The sequence below is a fragment of the Aphis gossypii genome, chromosome 3 (genome assembly GCF_020184175.1).
Source record: "Aphis gossypii isolate Hap1 chromosome 3, ASM2018417v2, whole genome shotgun sequence".
In the NCBI taxonomy this organism is placed as follows: Eukaryota; Metazoa; Arthropoda; class Insecta; order Hemiptera; family Aphididae; genus Aphis; species Aphis gossypii.
Genome location: NC_065532.1, coordinates 52,595,342 through 52,616,635, shown reverse-complemented (window position 1 = coordinate 52,616,635; position 21,294 = coordinate 52,595,342). Strand labels below are relative to the sequence as shown.

General features: G+C 24.4%; 1 protein-coding gene and 1 long non-coding RNA gene across 3 annotated transcripts in view; one reads left to right on the top strand and one right to left on the bottom strand.

Annotated features, from left to right (window-relative positions):
- Nucleotides 1-9,950, bottom strand: part of LOC114119561 (CUGBP Elav-like family member 1) — a 180,995-nt gene extending 171,045 nt beyond the window's left edge. Inside the window, exon 1 of one of the 2 annotated variants that reach the window (XM_050204393.1) lies at nucleotides 9,832-9,950. The gene's annotated coding sequence lies outside the window, so the exon portion shown is untranslated. Of the gene's footprint in view, nucleotides 1-9,668; nucleotides 9,780-9,831 lie in introns of those variants that run through there. The other variant, XM_050204395.1, reaches the window with a different exon arrangement.
- LOC126551337 (uncharacterized) lies at nucleotides 7,920-20,202 on the top strand. The gene is made up of 3 exons (XR_007605223.1): nucleotides 7,920-8,084; nucleotides 17,332-17,463; nucleotides 19,245-20,202. It is a non-coding gene; the product is annotated as an uncharacterized LOC126551337 (long non-coding RNA).
- Nucleotides 20,203-21,294: the final 1,092 nt, after the last annotated feature.

The following is a 21,294-nucleotide window of genomic DNA, read 5'->3' as shown; positions in this document are numbered from 1 at the left end:
ACCAAGCTTATACTTGGATTTTACAAACCTATAAATACCTATTCACGTGTGACATGTCGGTTTGCGACGAATAATAATTTACAGTAATACATTTTAGATTAAGATACAAAACGAAAAAAATGTTTAAGACCCAGCAGTATAAAAAACCAACTAATTTTAAGAAGAAATGACAACCACCGCCATAAAAGATTTTAGTAGGAAATCTTATTTTATATACTTTGATAACAATATGTATGAATGCGATCCGTAAATTTAGGAGCTTGTATATATTAATATAATGACATTAAGTATTATGTTACGCAATTATTATTCACCTAAATTAAAATTTAAAAAAAAAAACTTTTATTCTAATATCGGCCCAAATTTTGCACGTCCCATCAACATTTACTCAATAGTCAATAGGTTGTCGATTCAAATGGAGACTCGCCAATATTATATTATTATTATCGCTACGAGACTCGATATACATTAAATTCTAACTTTGGAAGTGAAAATTGTATAATAACACGTCGTTTTAAATCACCACATCAGCATTGATCATTACATTTTATTATATAATAGTGTAGGTATATTGAGGGAATTTTCGATAAACAAATTGGTTAGCATCTTAACCACAATCATACTGTTAGATTTACAATAGGGAATGATACTTCATCATACTCATCTGTTCAACTCATTTAATTACATTTTTTATCCCACAATAATAATATATTATGTGTGCCTAATACGTTATATATTATACCTATAAGCATGCTTATATCATTAGGTATATGTTGAATAGCTGTCCTTCTAAGGATCGGTCTAGAGATGTTACTAAAGTAGGGTGAACTAAATAAAAATATATTATTTCTATACGTTTTTATTGTATTTTATATTATAGTGAAACTAAACAAGAGCAACTTTGCTTAGTAATTTTCTATTATTCATTAAGACGTATTTTATTGATTTAATATTTAAAAATTATTGTACTTTTATTAGTATATAATATTTGAACAAAAACGGAACTATAGATTTAATAAAACACTACTTCTTATTTTAATTATTTATAAATAAAATTACGTTATTTACAAAAATACTTTTAAACGTGACATGCACGAGAACATGATATATTATTTATGTTCATATTTTAAAAGCACATTCTATTAAAATAAATAATAATAAAATTCATGTACAAATATCAAAAGAGTCGACAAATGACGGTTTTTGCTGCCATATGAATAAATAACTTAATTTTAAATGACGGATAGGTTATTTTTAGTCACTTTATAAATAATTGTGCATTATTTACTTTATTTTTTTATGACTAGTTTATAAATCATAAACTTATTATTTTACAGTTAGCATGGGCAATAAAATTTAAGAATATTACCATTACGAATCTCCTTTAAGTAGTTCAACTATATTTCCATTTAAATTAAGTTAAAAGGAACTTGTAACCTATTATATGAGAGTTTAATAATTTTTATAATGTTGCTTACAACAATGTGTTAGGCACATAACATAACATGTGAAAAATAAATTTATTTTAGATTTATTTTATTTTTGTATGTAGGTATTACAATATGGTATGCAATAATTGTATGTTATACTAATTACATTTTGAATTAAGTTTTTTTAGAAGTGAATTGTTTGTTATTTTTTCTTAAATTATATTCCACTTAACAATTGAAAATTAACTAAAACATTCATCATTAATATTTATGATTATTCTTATTCTATTTAATTATTTGAGTAGTTTGTAATTATTTATTATTTATATGTGTATACCACACAAATGCTATGTTTTCTATTAGAGGGAATTAAATATTAATATATTAAAAATTAAATTAAATTATGAACTTAATACAGACCAGCACAGATGTTATCAACAATTTAAATTGAAGGGGTCCATTTGGAGGGTCTATTATACTTATACATCCAATACTATGTATAAACTTTACATGAAAGAATATAGGAAAAAAATTCAAAATATTATGCAATTATTATGGGTTTTTAGGGAGAGGGTTCCATAGCCTACAGGGTCTTCCCCTACTCTATGGTATTTCAGCCTGCGCCAACGTTTTTATAATAACAACATTTATTAATGTAAGCAAAAAAAAAGATAATTTTTATATTTTGAATTAAATTATATTCTTAAGTAAGCAAACCCTATTTAAAATAAAATATATTAACTACATATATTATTAATAAAATAATTTATTATATCGAATACAAATTATAATATTATATCATTTCTTATTAGTCATATAAAATAATTATTAATATTCATAATTTTCCTGTAGTAATTAAAAGACATAATAAAATAGTAAAATGTTTGCAGTAACCAGTACTTAATTAAAAATAGAACATAGAATATAGAAATATTTTATGATTCAGCTTGAAAATGACAATTTAACTTGATAGTTTTATTAGAATTTATTAAGTGGAAAGTCCTTTTAAGAACAAAAAATAAAAAAGACGTTTTTAAAATAATGTATAATATACTAGTATACTACTATAATATCTATATTACCTACTCTATCTATATCTATATATATATATTATATTAACCCAGTAAAATAATAATTGTAATAATATTATAATACTTGATACTTTGATATTTTATTTCTTTTAATTGTCTTTAAAACTATATATAAATGAAACTAAAACAGTACCTATATGACACATATATATTTATAATATATAACATTAAACGGCCAATACTAACTATTAATCACGAAAATGTTAATTATGACATAAAAAGTAAACACTAGGCTAAAAAAAAAATAATAACTTTACATTCGAAGATAGACTAGTATAGTGTTGAATATTACACTTCGTTCGGACCAAAATCAGCACTTATCCCTAAACTATTACAAAAAAAAAACAAGTTACTTACGTTTACGATGCCTTGATTAAATATTCGACCCGGTGTTTTACTACCAGCAATTAGCACTTAATAATAAAAATACTTATAATATTATTATAACTTTATCGGCAGGAATATTGAGTACATCTTAACGTGGTACATATAAACTTATGACATCGAACCATTTATTACTTATTGATATCATCGCGCAAGACACTAACGGACATCTTCTTTAAAATTTGAAGTCACAGTTCAAATAGACTACCAACTTAAGCTACAATTTATTATTATTATTATTATTATTATATGAGTGACGGGAGTTAGTATGAGACCGATAGAATATACGTTCCGCAAGCAATATTTGATTAGAAAATGCAGGGGTACCAAAAATCTATTGCTGTTGATTAAACAACAACCATGGTTCTTCATTACCGTAGTATTAAGTATCAACCTAGTTTCCAGTTACTGCCGCCGATGTTGTGTCGTGTATATCATCATATTAATATATCGAATTCTTATTTCTAATTATTGAGCGTTGCAATCGTACATTACGATTCATAATCATGGTATCGTTCTCTGACAATAAACTACCGGAAAAATTCCTAAGTTGACCCGAAACGCCAAGTATACGTTTTGGTTAATGGATATGGATTCAACTGTTGAGACAGACTAGACTATCAAAGTAGTGATACACTATTAGATAGAGAGAATACCTGATATAGTACAGACACAGATAACTAATAAGTGGTTCCAGACTTCCAAAGCTAACACATGACAAAAAACAATTTAAAAAAAAAGTAGTCAAGTGAGTAACGCTCTGTTGTACAGTTGGTTACTATTATTTATGTATTAAATTTGAATCCAATGATAAGTATCTTGTATACAAAAAACGATTCTAAACGGAGATGATTTGTCAGCTTAGGATATATTTTTCAGTGGGCGGTGAAAATGGTGGTTTATGTTTTAATAACCTGAATAACCCAAAATTTAAGGTTTTTTTATAATTATTGTAAGCCTAATTTATGGAAAATTTTGTATTAAATTTTTAACTTTACCTACGTATACAAAATATTTTATAAATTTCAACTACAAAATCATTTGCAAATATTTTGCATAATTTTGACGAATTTTTGTCAATATCTGAAATTCAAACGCTAATAAAACAAAATTGTGCCTATGTATTCTTATAATTTTTGAATCCCTATAAGACTAACTTACAAGGAAATTATAAATTAAAAAGTATTTTGACTCAGCCAAAAAAATTTAATCGATATTTATATAAAAAAAAAAAACTAAACAAATACGAATACTTCAAATGTCTATGAATAGCATTCAAATAAATGAAATATTTTGAAAATTTAAACATGTAAATAAAATCCCAACATAAATAACTGGTGAAATTTTCAAGTATCTTCGACTTATATTTTTTGAATAATAACAAATACTTAAAATCGTTTGAGGATAAATTTTTAGAGTTACGCAATTTCATACAAATTTAAGATTCAAAAACTCTATAACATTTTTCCTATAATGACGCTTCGAGTTTTCTCTATAACTCTATTTAAAGGAAAACTTATGAAAAACTTAGTGTTGAATTTTTTAACCTTAGATATAAAAAATACCAAAAATTTTATGAACTTTTAACTAGAAAATTAATTGTAAATTTTCGCGATTTCGACATATTTTGTAAAAATTTGAACTTTGAACTCTTATAAAAAAATTGTGACATACGATTTTTGATTTTTTTTAACTACAATAAGAACGACTTATGAAAAATATCGTATCAAGTTTTCAAGTTTTAGGACACTCAATGCTTTTTTATTGGCACTTTTAAAAAAACAATACATCGAAAAATCGAAAATTTCTGTTGTCTATAAATAATTAAAAAAAAAGTCAAAATATTTTAACCATGTATAGATAATGCTAATTTAAACATTTGGTGAAAATGTCATATATTTACAGTGATTAGTTTTTGAGTTACATCTATATAAAAAAATCAATTTTGTCGAAAACTGAATTCTTATTTTTACCTCTATAAGGCACCAAGTATATTCACTTTGCCATCTGAAACAATCCCCGAAGTTATACTGTACACTAACATAAAAAAAAACATCATTGTAAAATCAATACATTCATCACTTCATTCAGAATCTAAAACAAATTTTGAGAATTATGTACATGAAATTAACATCTTTTTAAGCTCCAAAAATATTTAAAATTTCCAATACCTCTGGTTACCTTTAGTTATATCAAATCTCTACAACATAGAATAACAGTTATAAGGGACAATTGAAAAAATAATATTTAAATAATATTTGACATTTTTATTTTAAATGTCTTTTAAGCACTACCTATTGCCTAGTTACAATTATACTTTAACATAGTTATTGGTATGACATAAAAACATACAATAAATCATAGTTTGATACAACCAATGTTATGATAAAATTTATAGTTTTTTCTTTTTTTTTTATTAATAGTACAATATATTTAGTATACACATTATGCACCTAATATGATACGTTTTATAAATTTAAATTGGATGTTTTAATTTTATTGCACTATTATTATTGTATAATTTAATTAAAATGACCAAAAATACCATTAAAATTAAATAATATTTTATGGAAATTATAAACTCATCATAGTTACGAATAAAAAAAAACTTTCTATACAATTATTATTATCGATAGCCGTTTCCCGTTTGTAAACGTTCGTAATTTAATTAAAATACAATAGTTAAAAGTAATATACTAATATGTAATAATGTAATAACCTTCTTTTATGTAACTATCAAAGTATATTGTATTAAGTTTTTTTATTATTATTATTGTATTTGTTTTCATGTTTTCAGTAGGTATGACAAGTGTTTAATGACGTGATATGAAATAAGTTGAGTAAAGAAACACGAAGGTTTGAAAGCATAACAATTACTGGAACAAGGACTATACGAATATAATTTTACTGATAAAATATTTCAATTTAAATTAGTTCCACATAAATAGTCAAATAAAATAAAAATATAGTATTCATAATACGTAAACAAATTTAACTAATGGTGGATAAGGTACTGACACTATGTTTGCACAAAATATATTTCATAATATGCTGAAGTATGCGATCATTTCTTCACCGAATAGTGACTACTACCAAGTCCACACAAACGAAAATATAATAAGGCGACAAAACGGTTAGGGTATAGAAACATATGCCAAATAAAAATCTATATTTAGATTCTTTGAACCACGTTTTGGATTATCGTATTTATAACTCAAGTGAAAACTAAATTTTCCTGCCTAATTATTTGTACATAAACAAATAACAATACCTATATAGAATTCAATTTGTCCGAAAAGAGTATTATAGTAAAACGTGATTACTCATTACTATTTTGATTAGTCTGAATCGATAAAACGATTTAGTTTAAATATGTTTATTTTTACCTTTTATTTTTATTTTCAATACATTAAGTTTGGACTGTATTCCAGTAATTTACTGTATTAATTAATTATGATTGATTCTCAGTAGGTACCAACTGCGGAAAATATATCGATATAATCTTGTCTTTAATTTAATCATTTAACGGAGTGTATACTGTGTGCAGTGTATTAAACCACCCGTCCCCTCTAAATGTTTTTTTCTCGAACTATCTATGTGAGGAATGGAGTGAGACAGTGAGATATCTTACAATAAAAATTCAGAAGAGAAAATATTGACAAAACACATACCTACCAAGAAAAAACTAGCACTAATCATCATCGTTAATGTAAAGTAATTATTTTATATAGGTAGTTTATAAGCGATTTATTTATGTTTGAAAATTTATACTTTTTATATTTAATTATTAAAATAATAATTACAGCTGGCTTAAATAATTTTAATTTTCTAGGAATAGTTGTTTGGTAATAATTTAACATCATATTTTAACCACCATGGTTAAAATAATATACACGTATAATGTAAACCTTACTATATAAGAATTATTATACATTAATTATATTAACTATTAATATTAATTTTAATACAAAAAAAATAAAATTAAAATAAAACTAAGAATAAGAATTCAAACAAAAATAATAAAATATTCAACATCTTAAGTTTTATTTTTATAGCACATTAAATATAATTTTTCATAGGTATTTTCAAATTTTATCTTAGAACCATAAAAATGCCCTGGCAAATGAACAGAATAATGCTATATGTTTTATTTTTATTGTTAAAAATTAATTTAGTATATTTTATTGTTTCTGTTTTATGTATAATAAAATCAATTTTACGTATAAAATTATAGAATAGAAATATTACAAAATGTGTAATGCGTATTCGATTTATTTATTCCTCTTATTAAGTAATAGATAAAGCTGTACCATGTTAATAAAATAAATAATAATATTATAATAACTGAGATTTATATGTACACATTAAAAAATATATAATCAGTTAAGTAAGTAATTAATACAAATAATTATTTCGCATTGATTGCCTGTAGTTTATTTTCATTTTTTAAAAACATTGTTCAATTAACCCACTGTCTCCTTACAATTTTTTTTAGTTAAAACTTAAAATACATTTTTGTCGAAAACTTTTTTTAATAATAATATACTCATCAGTCATTATGAAACAACAACTGTAAATGTTTTTATTCGATTCACAGTTTTCTTACGAAGCACTTTCAGTAAATTGAAACAAATAATCTCATAACTAGTTGAACTAAACTCTGTATATAAGTCAAAGACATAATAATTAGCACATGGATTCGAAACAGTTGTTCAAAATCGGTGTACATTTCAAAAACAACAATATAATGAAACTAAATAATATATACGTTATTAAAATAATTTACACCAGCTCATGATATCACTTGAAAATTCATATGAAGTTTAATAAGAGTAAAATCGTTGACTGGCGTCCAAATGTTGTCAAAAACACTTGCCATGGGAGGCACGCACCCACTAGTTTTCATTCTCACATGTCCTCACCACCACCGTCCGCCGATGACAACAGCAGACTCAGTTTTCTTCATAATATGCATAATACATATTGCGTGAACTCTTCTATACCACTTTTACAACTTCATCCGCGTGTAAATGAGGTATTAAAAATGTAATAAATTTATTGGACGTGATGTCGGAACGCCAAGAATGTGATGCCAAAAATCTTTGCCGAGTCAAAGTATCTCCAAGTAATGTGAAGGTGCAACAATCTGACGTATATCTAACTATCTTAGTTATAATAGGTATGTATAATAATAGTGTATTATTATTACGAAATAATCGACATTCTTAAATGTTAAATTATTTTGTTACATTTAAAATGTTTAAGTCTCGTGTGAAATGACAGCATATTATTTTAATTAATAGCATTTCTATCGTTCGTTATAGAAAATCATTAAGCTTATTATTTTATTTTTGTCAAAAGATATCCTAACCTAACCTGACATTTCGCTACTCAATTTATTTATTAGAAGAAACTTTAATTTAAATATCGTATCTTGCGTATTCTATAGAAGTGGTATAAGTATTACTTAGCATAAAAATTGAATATGTCCTATTTTTAACAATATAATCCAAGTTTCCTATTCCTAACCATGGCTCCTTAATATGACATTTGTCTCTCTTCCGCTATTTAAATTAAATTATAATTTTTATACCTATTTTAATATAAACATTTTATCTGCATTTATAAGTATTCTAAAAATCTTTGAACAGCTATAATATTTTTGTACATCACAATTTATTATTAAAGCGGTTCTTATATACTTAGAAACTTGAGTTTTCAATAGTTTTAAAATAAAAATTTCTATGGAAAGTTTATTTTTTTTAATCACTAATTTAATAATAAATATGTATGGAAAAACGACCATTCCAAGTTTTCAACACTATTTATAACATATTTTTATTTTATAGTTTTATCTTCTATTAGCTACAAATAAAACAACAATAAATAATAATCATTATGTTAAATGACAGAAATTATACAAAATATAATATATTAAAATAAATAAAAGTATATTTATAAATATTTTTATAAACTATTATAAAATCTAAAAAATGATTAAGAACTATAATATGACTAAATTTAAAAGTTAATATTGAAGTGTAAACTAAAAAATATTTAAAATGAATGTTGAATATTATTTAATAGATTTTTGATATTAAAAATAATCTAAAATTTTTTTTATCAGAATTAAATTGTAATGTATGAGCTGAATAAAAGGTACCTATTGTCAATTAGCAAATTTATTATATTTTAATTAATAACATTTTTTTTTAATTTAAAACATTGTTTCATAAAAACTCTCATTTAAGTTTAAGTAAATAATTTATATTTTTATAACACGCGATATTTGAATCTGTCTTGACATTTACAACAGAAATTTCTATTTATTTTATATTTTTAAGTAGATAATTATATTAAATTGAATTCATTATCTAAATTTATAACTATATAAGTACTTAATAATTAATATTATATAATAAATTACCTACTAATAATTTTTTTTCACCCATTTATTAGATTTATTTAATTATTATATTGTGAAAGTATCTCTATATACTTGAACAATTTAATTTTTATTTTTATTTAACATTTTGAAAATCAATTTGTCAATGTTTTTAATACCTGGATAAAATAACTTTTACTTAAATTGAATATCTAATATTTTAAAATAATTCACAAAAATAAAAAATATAATACGTTTTTTGAAGACATTAATATTATATTAGAGTTAATATCTTATGTATGAAATAATAATTATACTTAATGTTGTACCTTATACCTAACATCTATATTATTTAATGCAAAATAAAATAATACTTGCCAGTTTTGCTATTTTACGAAGACAACACTGAACTTTCGCAATTTTTCATTATAAATACCGTACTTAATACTCATTAATCGTTGACGAATTATATTTAATGACAGAGGTAATAATTACAACACCTTACCATAAATAATTTATCATTGTGACTTAAGAATCTTACCTTATGGCCGACTGCAAAAAATACTTGATTCTTATAGTTATAAAAAGTAAACGTTTTGGTTAAAATAATATGGGAAATTTAAAAAAAAAAGAAGAAATTTTTATGAATTAAATTAAAATATAAACTTGTACGTTGCTAGTGTAATATATTTAAAATGAGATCTCTCACTAAAAAAAAAATAACAAGACATTCTGGCAAAATTAAATGTGATAATAGAAGTCTTAACAAAATTAACAATTTCAATTATATTTCGAATTCATTTATTAATTATTTAATCATTTTATTTTAACTTAATTCCAAAAAAAGTATATTGGTATATTTATTACAAGGAATTATTGTTTAAGTATGTGTTAATTTACTAAGGTCAACTATCTCAAGTAACAATTATAAAAACGTTTTTTATTTTATTTTATCACTTCTAAGTATGAAATAAATCAGTGTAACTAATATAACTATAAAAGTTCATTATCAAAGCGAAACGAATGTACTTTTAGATTCTAACAGTGTTACGGAGTCTATATATTTGATTTGATACATCTTTAAGTCCAAAGGACTTTCAACGAAATTAATTATTTATTAATTGTTGTAAATTTATAGAATTTATATCATTGTTTAAACTTATATATCCCATGATTTAAAACAATATATTAAAAGTTAAATAGTATTTCAAAAAATAATTATCAAATAAATCTGTATTAATTATATCGATAAGTGTATCTAAATAATTTATTTTAATTTAAAAACTAAAATTGAATAATAATAATAATATTTATATCACTTCACAATATAGAATAATTTTCCACTTCCAGAATCATTGATAACTTCTTATTAATTATACCTACCTACATAATATTACTATAGTTGTTTTTGTCGTTATTTCTATTATTAATAATTAAAGATAAAAAAGAGAAGATTTTTTTCTAAGCCCCAACCCCAAAGGCAGTAGGAAAATTTTACCTCATCCTTTTTTTAACATGGATAAGTTCATACACACTCGTTGGATGGCTCACAAGTAGAAGAACACTGTTAAAACTAAACCCTTTTGCTGCCCCTGCTAGCCCCTTTTTCCTCACTTGTATCGAAAAATCCACTGGATCGTGTGGGTGTGCATTACACATGATTTGACAAACGCAGTGTGCTTTTAAGTGTGAACAAATAATAATAATAACAACAGCAACAACAAAAACAACAACAATAATAATAATAATATAATACAAATAACAATGACAGAGTAAAAAGGTCCCGTGGTGAGATGTTATCGATTATGCCGGTGTGTTATTATTACTCACCACTGAAAATGCAATTGTTTCCAAAATGTCGTGCGTGTGTAGAGTTATAGTCGTCGGTGGACAGATGTGGCAATGGCTGATCACAATAATTATTATTCGCCCGCGTCGCCGGTGCTGGTGTAACTCGCACGACCGATTTTTAGGTGGCGCCTCAGCTCCGCGTCGATATAATAACGTCCGTTTTCGGATGAAACTATTATTTGGTTTAATCGCTTAAAATGCGTTTTTCCATTGTTAATCGCGCAATATTATTATGCGAACGGTCTTGTCGTTCTACAGTATTCCGCTTACTGATTTTTGTGAATCGATGTATTCCCGAAAAAAATAAAAAAAATAATACATTTCAAACGAAAGTCCTTACTTATTGTTTCTGTAAGAGATGTTCTAAACTAACACACATTAACTATATTATTATAGTATTACATTGCATTTCAGATTATAATATTGTGTTATGCAATTCTGTTTTTTATTATGAACATCGTGTTTCGGCCCACAAATCAACAATATTTAAGCTTTATTAAATATAAAGATAAATGTCGCTATAACATTTAATATCATTTTTCATTATTTAATTACTAATCTCTAAAACATACATATAAACTTATCCATGTATGTCATGAGATATTTTTTTTTCGTTTAAACGAATTTAAAATTTATGGTTATAAAAATAAAGGATAATACCAATTGACATGACGTATACTCAATATTGTCATAATAATATGTTAAGCGCAGTTGCAAATAATTGTTTTCATGTCACCAAAGATCATTTTATTCTCGATAAAATGTATGTATAGATAATAATATTGAATCATAAATCATATTGTGTACTTTTAATACATTTAATGAAGTATACATACTATACAGATGCTTCTTTAAAAAATAATGAATTAGTTACCAGTTAATATTTGAGTCTTTAACGTTTTCATATTATAAGAAGTACTTATACTGTTTACTCACAAAAGGTTTTAATTTTTTAGTATACGTTAAATACACATTATGATTATTTTTAAATACAACAACCAATTTTATTTCAAATTTCCAGGAAAAATTTTTTAATAAATATTTCTGTGTGTAAATAATTTTTTTTTTTTTTGAATTTATTTATGGTTACAATCTTAATTCCGTGCATAAAAATGATCAATTAATTCTTCCCATGCGAGGGCAGTTGCAGCCATAGCTTCCCAAAGCCGACTGTCGACTACACGGTTGTGGCACGGTAAAAAAAATAGTAGAAAAATATTTTGACTTGGAATAAACAACTATAGATGTTCACAAATCACATTCTATCAGTGGCTGCCGAATTGAATTATTATACTTTACTAAATTTTAATAATTTGAAAATTGTTTTCATGCAATGTATAGATCGTGGTTTAATGCCTCTTGAAGATCGTCATTTCGAATTGGCTCTGAGTTTCCTGTAGTTTCAGCAGTAGAAAATTATGTGTGTGAATATAAGTTTTTTTCCCTGTGCAAGGTATTAGACTGGTTACAATCTAGTGATGAATTATCTGTAGGTTAACCACGTGTGGGCTATTCGTAGTCTGTTTAAAATAACTTCCTGTCATATAAATAGTGAAATGGTTGGCTACCTATATAGAAGGATAATATGGTGGTTTTTATTTTATTTAGCTTAATATGATTAGTAGACCAAGTGAGTTCTTATCAATTAAATATATAATAATTGGTGAGATATTTAATATCTTAAAGCGTATGTGTGTGTATTTAAATTGATATTATTATATTTTTAAATTACAACACAATAACTAAAACTATTATTTTTAAATCTAATTTCTTCCAATGTTGAACTGAAATAATCAATACAAAAATGAGTTGTGTTTTATCCTATTTTGGTTACATTATGAATTACTAAGAAAAATCTTACATTAAATTTGCAATACAAAATAATTTTCGTGATATTAATGAATATCGTTAAAATTCTAATTACAAATGCTTATAAATAAAAATCATGTACATGTAAAGTATTTTTAAGTTACTATGGTAAAAATATATAAGGAATCTTAAATTATTTTTTAAGTTTTTTGATTCAGTTTTTTCGTTTAAGAAAGAAACAAAAGAAACCAAAGACACCAATAGCATAAAAATCAAATCATTTAAAAATGATAATAAATATTATTTTTTGGTGAAAATATCAAGTATCTGTGGGTATTGACTTTGAGTTTATTAAAATCATAATCAATGTTTCAATGTTGCTAAGTACTAGTTTTGTATAAAAATTTCTTTTTATATTACTTTTTGCTTTCTTCTATTATTTTGAAAATCACTGGAATTTTTTTACTTTTTTACCAGCTTACTAACTAAATTTCATTTTCAACCTTAAATCACACTCAAAATTTAAAATTTAAACATCATTATTTTAAGTTTCTACAAAAGGCGATTACGAGATAAAAAAAAAATTTTAAAAAAAATTAAAAGCACACATCATTGTACAATTATTCATCGTTCTTCCTAGAATCTTTGAGTGAAAATTCTTAAAATCTTTATGATTATAATTCAAGTTTTTTGTATATTTCATATTAAATTTTAACATGACTATATAGTATATGTATATTGAAATAATGCAGTTAAATCACCAAATTAAATATAGACTGAGACTCTATAGATTGCCTAAAAACTAAAATTTTAAATTATTTAGGTACAGACATTAATATTCGTGTATTTGTGTATTTTTCATCTTAATTTATAAAAAAACAATTAAGGACAATTAAAATATCACAGAATAAGTAACTTTAGAAAACAAAATTAATCTATACTTTACATTCTTATACAATATGGATCAGATGTTTTCTAACAATTCTTCAAAAATGTTTAAAAATACAGTGATTAAATAGGTAATTAGTTAAGAAAAACATTAAAGTTATTCAGTACTCATGCGTTTATAAATTAGTATTTGTTTACATGAAATGAAGGTTATTATATTGTAATAAATTAAAAATATACCTATATCAGATATAAATCAAATTATTAAACTTTTTTTATTCGAAACATTTGTTTTTTAGTTACAATAATTCAACTTTTAATTTCATTATTATAAAACGAAACGACCCATTGTAACGCAATAAAAACATCTTTGAACTTAGGTACATCCAAATTTAAATCTGATTTAATTACGAATCTTGATAATTAATATTATTTTTGGGGGCGTGTTTGAAGCATCCGCAACCCCACTTGTTCAATGTATTTTTCAAAACAATTTCAATTTTGGATTCTTGTTATAATTAAAATTTTAATTATACATAATGTTATTGTGAATAACAGAAATATGAAAATGTAAATATTATATTTACAAAACATTAGCTGAAAATGAGGGTTTATAACGATTTTGATAAAATGCAATAGATAGGTACCTATGTGTTTTAATGGTCTAACACTGTTATAGCGCTGCCACTGGAACGTGATCAGCAAATGGCAAATGGCTATTAATTTCCGTAAGCACTGTTTGCCGAATTAAGTACAACGGAAACTGTCGTCATTATACGTGTAGTTAAAGTTTAGACATTATGCAAAGTCTGCCAGTGAATATTCGGGCGCCAAACGAGTTAAATATATTGCAATATTGTACGTTTAAAAAAAGTAATAATAATAAGTAATAACATCTACATAAGCCCCTCGTAGATTTTCTGAACAAAGTGATTTCGATAAACACGCCATCGTGGTATAGATCGTTTGAGAAGGGTTGCAGAAATGATTTTTTTTCACTTTGGGCACGTGTGGAAATATACAGTATACCAAAATGGTTGGGTGAGCATTATTGTGTTGCAGTGCGCTCATTTATAATATTGTATAACATGATAATATTATTATGCATGCGTTTAGGGTTTGAAATGTAGGAAATCTCATTCATTATCGGTATATTGTCATTTATCAATATAATATGTCTAGATTTTTTTTTGCTACCATTACGATTATATCGACATGACAAATGAAACAAAAATATTGTATTAATATTATGACACTATTGGTAATATACTATATTTTATTGCAATAAGACTTGTAAAAGGACATATATTTTATTAAGGCGACTAAAAGATTAAGTTCTTAATATAATCCATGGTTAAAACAAACTGATAAGATAAGTCATAGTTTTATAAAATTTAAAAATGTACAATAAATTATGGTAACTTGTAAGTAGAAAAATATTCAATATTTGTAAATGAACGTTATATTTTTTAATAGGTAATTAAATTTTTATGTATTATTGTAATTATTTAAATAACACTTAATAATATTTTGAATAAAATAATGATGATTATTCATGTAACGTATAAAATCGTATATTATACATAGTGTTATATTTTTAATATCAGCATATTATTATTATATAATGCTTATGTAAGTAATAATTAGGTACAATAATTTGTTACTATGTTTCAATTACTGAAGGTAGTATATTCATAAAAAATAATATAAATATAATATATACCTATCACTTATGTATAATGTATATACTATATATATTATATATAAATATACATAATTATTTAATAAGAATATAGTATAATAATTCAAGTAATTTAATTATCTGTTTATAGTAACACAATTATCTCGGGTATGGGATATTTTATTTTACATCCAAAAACATTAAGCTATAGGGAATACTTAAAATGAAATAATAGTAAGACCGACATAAAATAATTATATAACAAAAATGATAAATGACAACTTTGAAATATTTTAAGAATGTTGATATTGTATTCAAAGAAATCAAAAGCATTTTTAATAACATATAAAAATGGTTAGATGTTATTATTTAATATTCACGCAACATTAATAAATACGTAAATATCATTTAGGTATATCAAAAAAAAATTATTTAATTAAAAAAAATGTTTACATATACCTAACATATGAATAATATTTAATTAAAATTAAAATATAAACTAAATAACTGTAGGTAAATAACTAAGTAATATACATTTATTGTTTATACATATATTAGTTGACGTCGGTTAAAGGTTTTATAAATTAGTAAAATAATTAATTCAAAACCAACCTAACCAACATTAACTATGAAAATGTATAGTTTTAAATATATTATAGAATAGCGTGCTTACATAAGATTTAAAATGGAAAAATATTAAATATACACGACGTGTAAATAGTTTTCGACAAATGTAGATTTGTCTAAATTCTATAGAGTGGAAAAAAAATTATATAACCAAGATGTTCAACAGAAGTTGAAATAATCATGACATGCAAAATATATTTAATAAGAATACACAACTATAATAGCGTTAAATAGCATTTATTTAAATAACGCTAACCAGATTTTTAATAATATTTTTTTATTCGTGTTTTATTTTTTTAAGTTTATTATTAAATAAACAATACAATCTTCTATAGTTCTATTGCATTATGGTGTACTCTTTGAAAAAGAATATTAACTTTAACTGTTTTTGTCGTAATAATAAACTAAATTACATACCAAATATTCACTCGATTTTCTTCGGAGCTCAGGCTAATTATGTCCAATTTAACTTTATATATTATATTATATTAGAGATTTAATATTAAACTTAATATTATAAGAAAGTATCGTAACAAGCAGAAGAATAAGTTATAAATTCATTGATTTAATAAGTTAATAAACTATTACTTTCTTAAATATTTAATTTAACTAGAACGTATACAATTCAAATTAAAGTGTATAATGATTTAAATCAAAAATCATAATAACGAAACATAGTTACTACTTAGTACATTAAATTATTACAAAATATTATACATACACAAATACACAAATGATAAATATACTATTTTATGTTATAAAAACAAATTGTATTAGTGCCTTAGCTAAGATTAAAAATTAAGTTTTTATTATAAATTTGAAGTCATACAAAACATAAATATATCATTGGAGTGTAAACTGTATAGCAGTTATTTAGCATTATAATTTAGTTTATGGTTTAACTAAAAATTGTTCAAGTATATTATACATTTCACCCTTCTAAATTATGATCATATTTTTTTTTATTTGTTTGTTTAGACAAAATAGTTATTTAATGATTAAGCCAAGTAAATGTCACTTTTTTAAAAAATATTACTTAAATACGAATCATTTTTATAATAACAGGTCTTAGGTTTTTATACACCATTATATTATGTGCAAGAAAAATTAAAAAATAATAAATAAATACAATTTCTTTTAATAAAAAACAAGCTATCGTTTAAATTGTATTTTTTTTTTTAATAGAAACTTTCTTTAAGCCTTATGCCTGGCAAATACAGGAGTTTCGTGGATATAGTTTGTTTAGCATTCCGGATTGATGTGGTTACAAAATGTCGTGTCAGAGGCCAATCGATGGTTGACCGGTCAAAAAACTTTGTAAGTAGATTATTCGGATTTTGTGGTTTTAACCCCTCCCCTTTCCCGGATAGCGGCTTTGAAGTTATAAATCACCACGGAATACTACTATACTGCATACACTTTGCCGCAGGTAATCAATCGGATTTATTACTCAGACTATAGGACTAGTAGACTACGAACCGAGAAAATGTAGTATTTGAAGACACAAATACTGAAAAGCTTTACCTATATATTACTAAAATTCTTTTAACTATTGACCTAATACGTTTTTTTCACAATTTTGAATAAGGCTATGTAAACATAGAATTATTAGGTGTTCAAAATGTTTGTTTACAAAACACTAAACCTACCGATGTTTGGAATACGAAATGGAGAAGTACATAATTTAAGTTTCTTGAACAACATTATCCATATCTGCTATTAAGCAAATTAACAAATTTTAGTCGTGCTATTAAACATTAAAAAATAGTATAAAATTATAAGAATACATATTACTAGGATAGTGTTACTTATAACCATAAATCATCGTTAAAAAAAACTATGGGCAAAGTACACAAAAAGTATACGTACATGGCATAATAAATGTAAATAATTCCTGCATTAAAAACTTAATAGTTAATAAGACTTATAGTTATACCATGTATTTAATAATTATAGTAATACTAACTTTCGTTGTTCCATTTTTAAAATCTTTTGATCGTTGAAATATTTATAAATAATGAGTACAAAAAACTAGTGTAATAAAATTGTCAAGATAGTGTGGATTTTTGATGTAATCGTTTGTACTTACCAACTGACCAACTGATATAATTTGAAAACTTCCATATTATACATAATATTATTAATTATTATAATATCACTCATACGATTAGCATGAAGATGTTAATGCTGAAATATAAATATAATATATTTTAATACATCATAATTCTAAGTAGGTACTCATAAAAGCTTATATAACCTACTAAAAAAAATTCCCTAGTTAGTATAAGAGAATACTTATCTAGTATTCTTTATTACTTAAGCTTTTTTATCTACGTTTAAAGGATAAACACAATTATGTTATACCTACTTTTAAGAATTTTAATTATAGATACGTATAAAATAATGAAAATACATAAATAGTGCTTAAACAGTATTTAAGAAAACAAAATACATTATTTACAATTTAAATGCCTCTTTTGTTTCAAAAGTTTGTGTATAAAATAAAATAGAATGTTTTTTATCACATCTATTATACGCATTTTTTAAATTAGATTTACCTTTTCTAATTTAAAAGTAGAATAGGTAAGCGTTGTTCCTACTTATATTTAAGTGATTTAAATCATCGGTTGGTGTACTGACTTCAATAAAAAGAATGCGTTAAAACGAAATTGTATGTTACAGTGGGATGGGTTAATTTCTCTTAAAATGCGGACAACGGGACGACGCATAATATTCTTGTGTACTATGTTGTCACTCAATAGTTTTGGTATTGTAGTTGAAATGCATTAATGCTGACCAAATAATGACGTTCTAGAGCATAACGTGCTTAAGATCTAAAACAAATCCTTAGAAACGAATTTGTGTTCGTATAGAAGGGATGTTCTAAATATAATAAACAACTATACTATAATTGCTCGCAGAAAGGTTATCCATTACAAGCCACAATTGAGCTTATGCAGTGATCTGTTTAAAATATTATTACTAATAGAGTTTGGATGGTAGGTGATCCATCTCTAGGAAATTAGTGAATTATGGAATATAATAATATAATAATATAATGTTATATTTTTCAAAAACATTTCATTTTTTGTTTACAGCAATATCACCTCGATTTCAGCTGTCGTCGGTTAAACTTGTTAACAAATATTATGCACATAACTATCGCATTTCTGGCATCTCCATCGCTGCTGACGACGACAAACGTCTGTCATTGAAAACTTAGTCGTCGCAGCGTCGTTTGAAAAGTTTCGATGTTTGCTGCCACCATGGATGACGGGTGAACCGTATTGTGTATAGTATTCCACCGCTTACATGAATACTTTACATTAAGAGTGGACGGGACGCGAAAATTGGATTGCGAATATTTAATTATTAAGCGGATATCTTGTTTGGTGAAATGTTTATTTTGAACGTAGCCAAACAAATGGCTACACACAACAACGCTGGTGAAAAAATCAATTTTAATATTATAATATTAACCTAGTTATAAACTATATAAAGAAAACATCTTATAGCCTATCAAGAAGCGTAATATCGGTAGACTTTCAATCAGCCGAGAGCCAAGGTGATTAATGACGCATTTGCGAACCTTTTATACAGATCGTTTACTCACACTGTTAAGACAACTGTTTTATTGCAATGTTAGTAATACGGTATACATGTGTCATCTCAATCGTCTTCAAGACTTCCTTGTACCTGTTCCACGCTTGTCTGGTTTATCCTGTCGACGACTGTGTCACTAAAACATCTAAATACAATTTGACTAAAATGTTCATGACTGAAAAAAAATCGTTTTCGAGTAAAAATATTTTCTTGTACATCTCATATTGTGTTGATGCCATTTAGGTAATAATTCGAATTTCTACACATGTTGTTAATTATGCAAGCTAAATTTTAATATCAAAAAATTTAAAGTTTTCGTAATGGGCCGGGCTGATACATAGTGTGTTACATTTTTGCTATCACAGCTAAATTTAAATTCACTAATAAAAAATCATAACTTTAATATTAGTAATTTCTTATAAAATTATGAATTAGATTTCATATAAGATCCAATAATAACGACCCTTTAATGAATTAAATTATCTTGATAAAAATGAATAGATATATAAACACATTTTATTACATAAGAATGTGTAACTTATTTGTATAATATATTAATATAGTTTTTTATTGTCGCATAAAAATAATTTTTTTTTAAAAAAAACTAAACAATTGACTTGGAAAATAAGTCAAGAAAAGTAAAGGAAGCTCATTCATAGTAGAGAAAGTTAACTTGTTCACTATGATATGATAATTTTACATTTCCAATAATATACTTAATATTTTTTTTCTTTACAAAAAGTTTTCTCATATTACATTACTTATATTGAGCATTCATATTAGTATACAATTTTAAAAATTTTATACTTACAAAACTTTTCAGTGAAAAGAACTGTGATTTATTATAGTGATTAGAGTACATTTCAAAAATATTAAGCTACACATCATTTAAAAGATCGAAGTGAATGATTATCAGAAAATAAAAATATGAACATAAATTATGTACAAAATGGTCTTGTGACGTTCAGATTTATATTTATATTTTTACTATAATTAAATTTTCAAAATATTTTGTAGAATTATAAATAATAATAACAGTATTATAAAATGTTACTACCTACCATAACAATATGCTGTAACATCTTAAGTTATAGCGAAATAATAAAAATGCTAATAAACTTCTAATTAGAAAAGTTGTGTAAATTAAAAAATTAAACAAAATGTGTATTAATTAAATTTATACAGTTAACGAGTTATAATTTCGTCACACATATTTTAACACAATGTAAACTTCTCAATCACAATAAATTCACGAAATTGTATTTTGTTTAGTTTTTAACTTAATATTTTATTTCATTAATACTTTTGTAATGATTTTTTGACTAGCTATTTGAAATATTTATATTATGTATCCTTAATATTCTGCATTTCTTGTCGTTGTCAAAAAATTGTATCAATATCCTTTGTTCTTCAATTTTCACATCTTCACATTAAAATAGAATTTACAGATCCTAATAGCTATAAGTTATAACGCTTACTTAAGATATAAAACTATGCCATATTTACTCAATTTAATAATAATTATAAATCTGATTCTTTAAGATA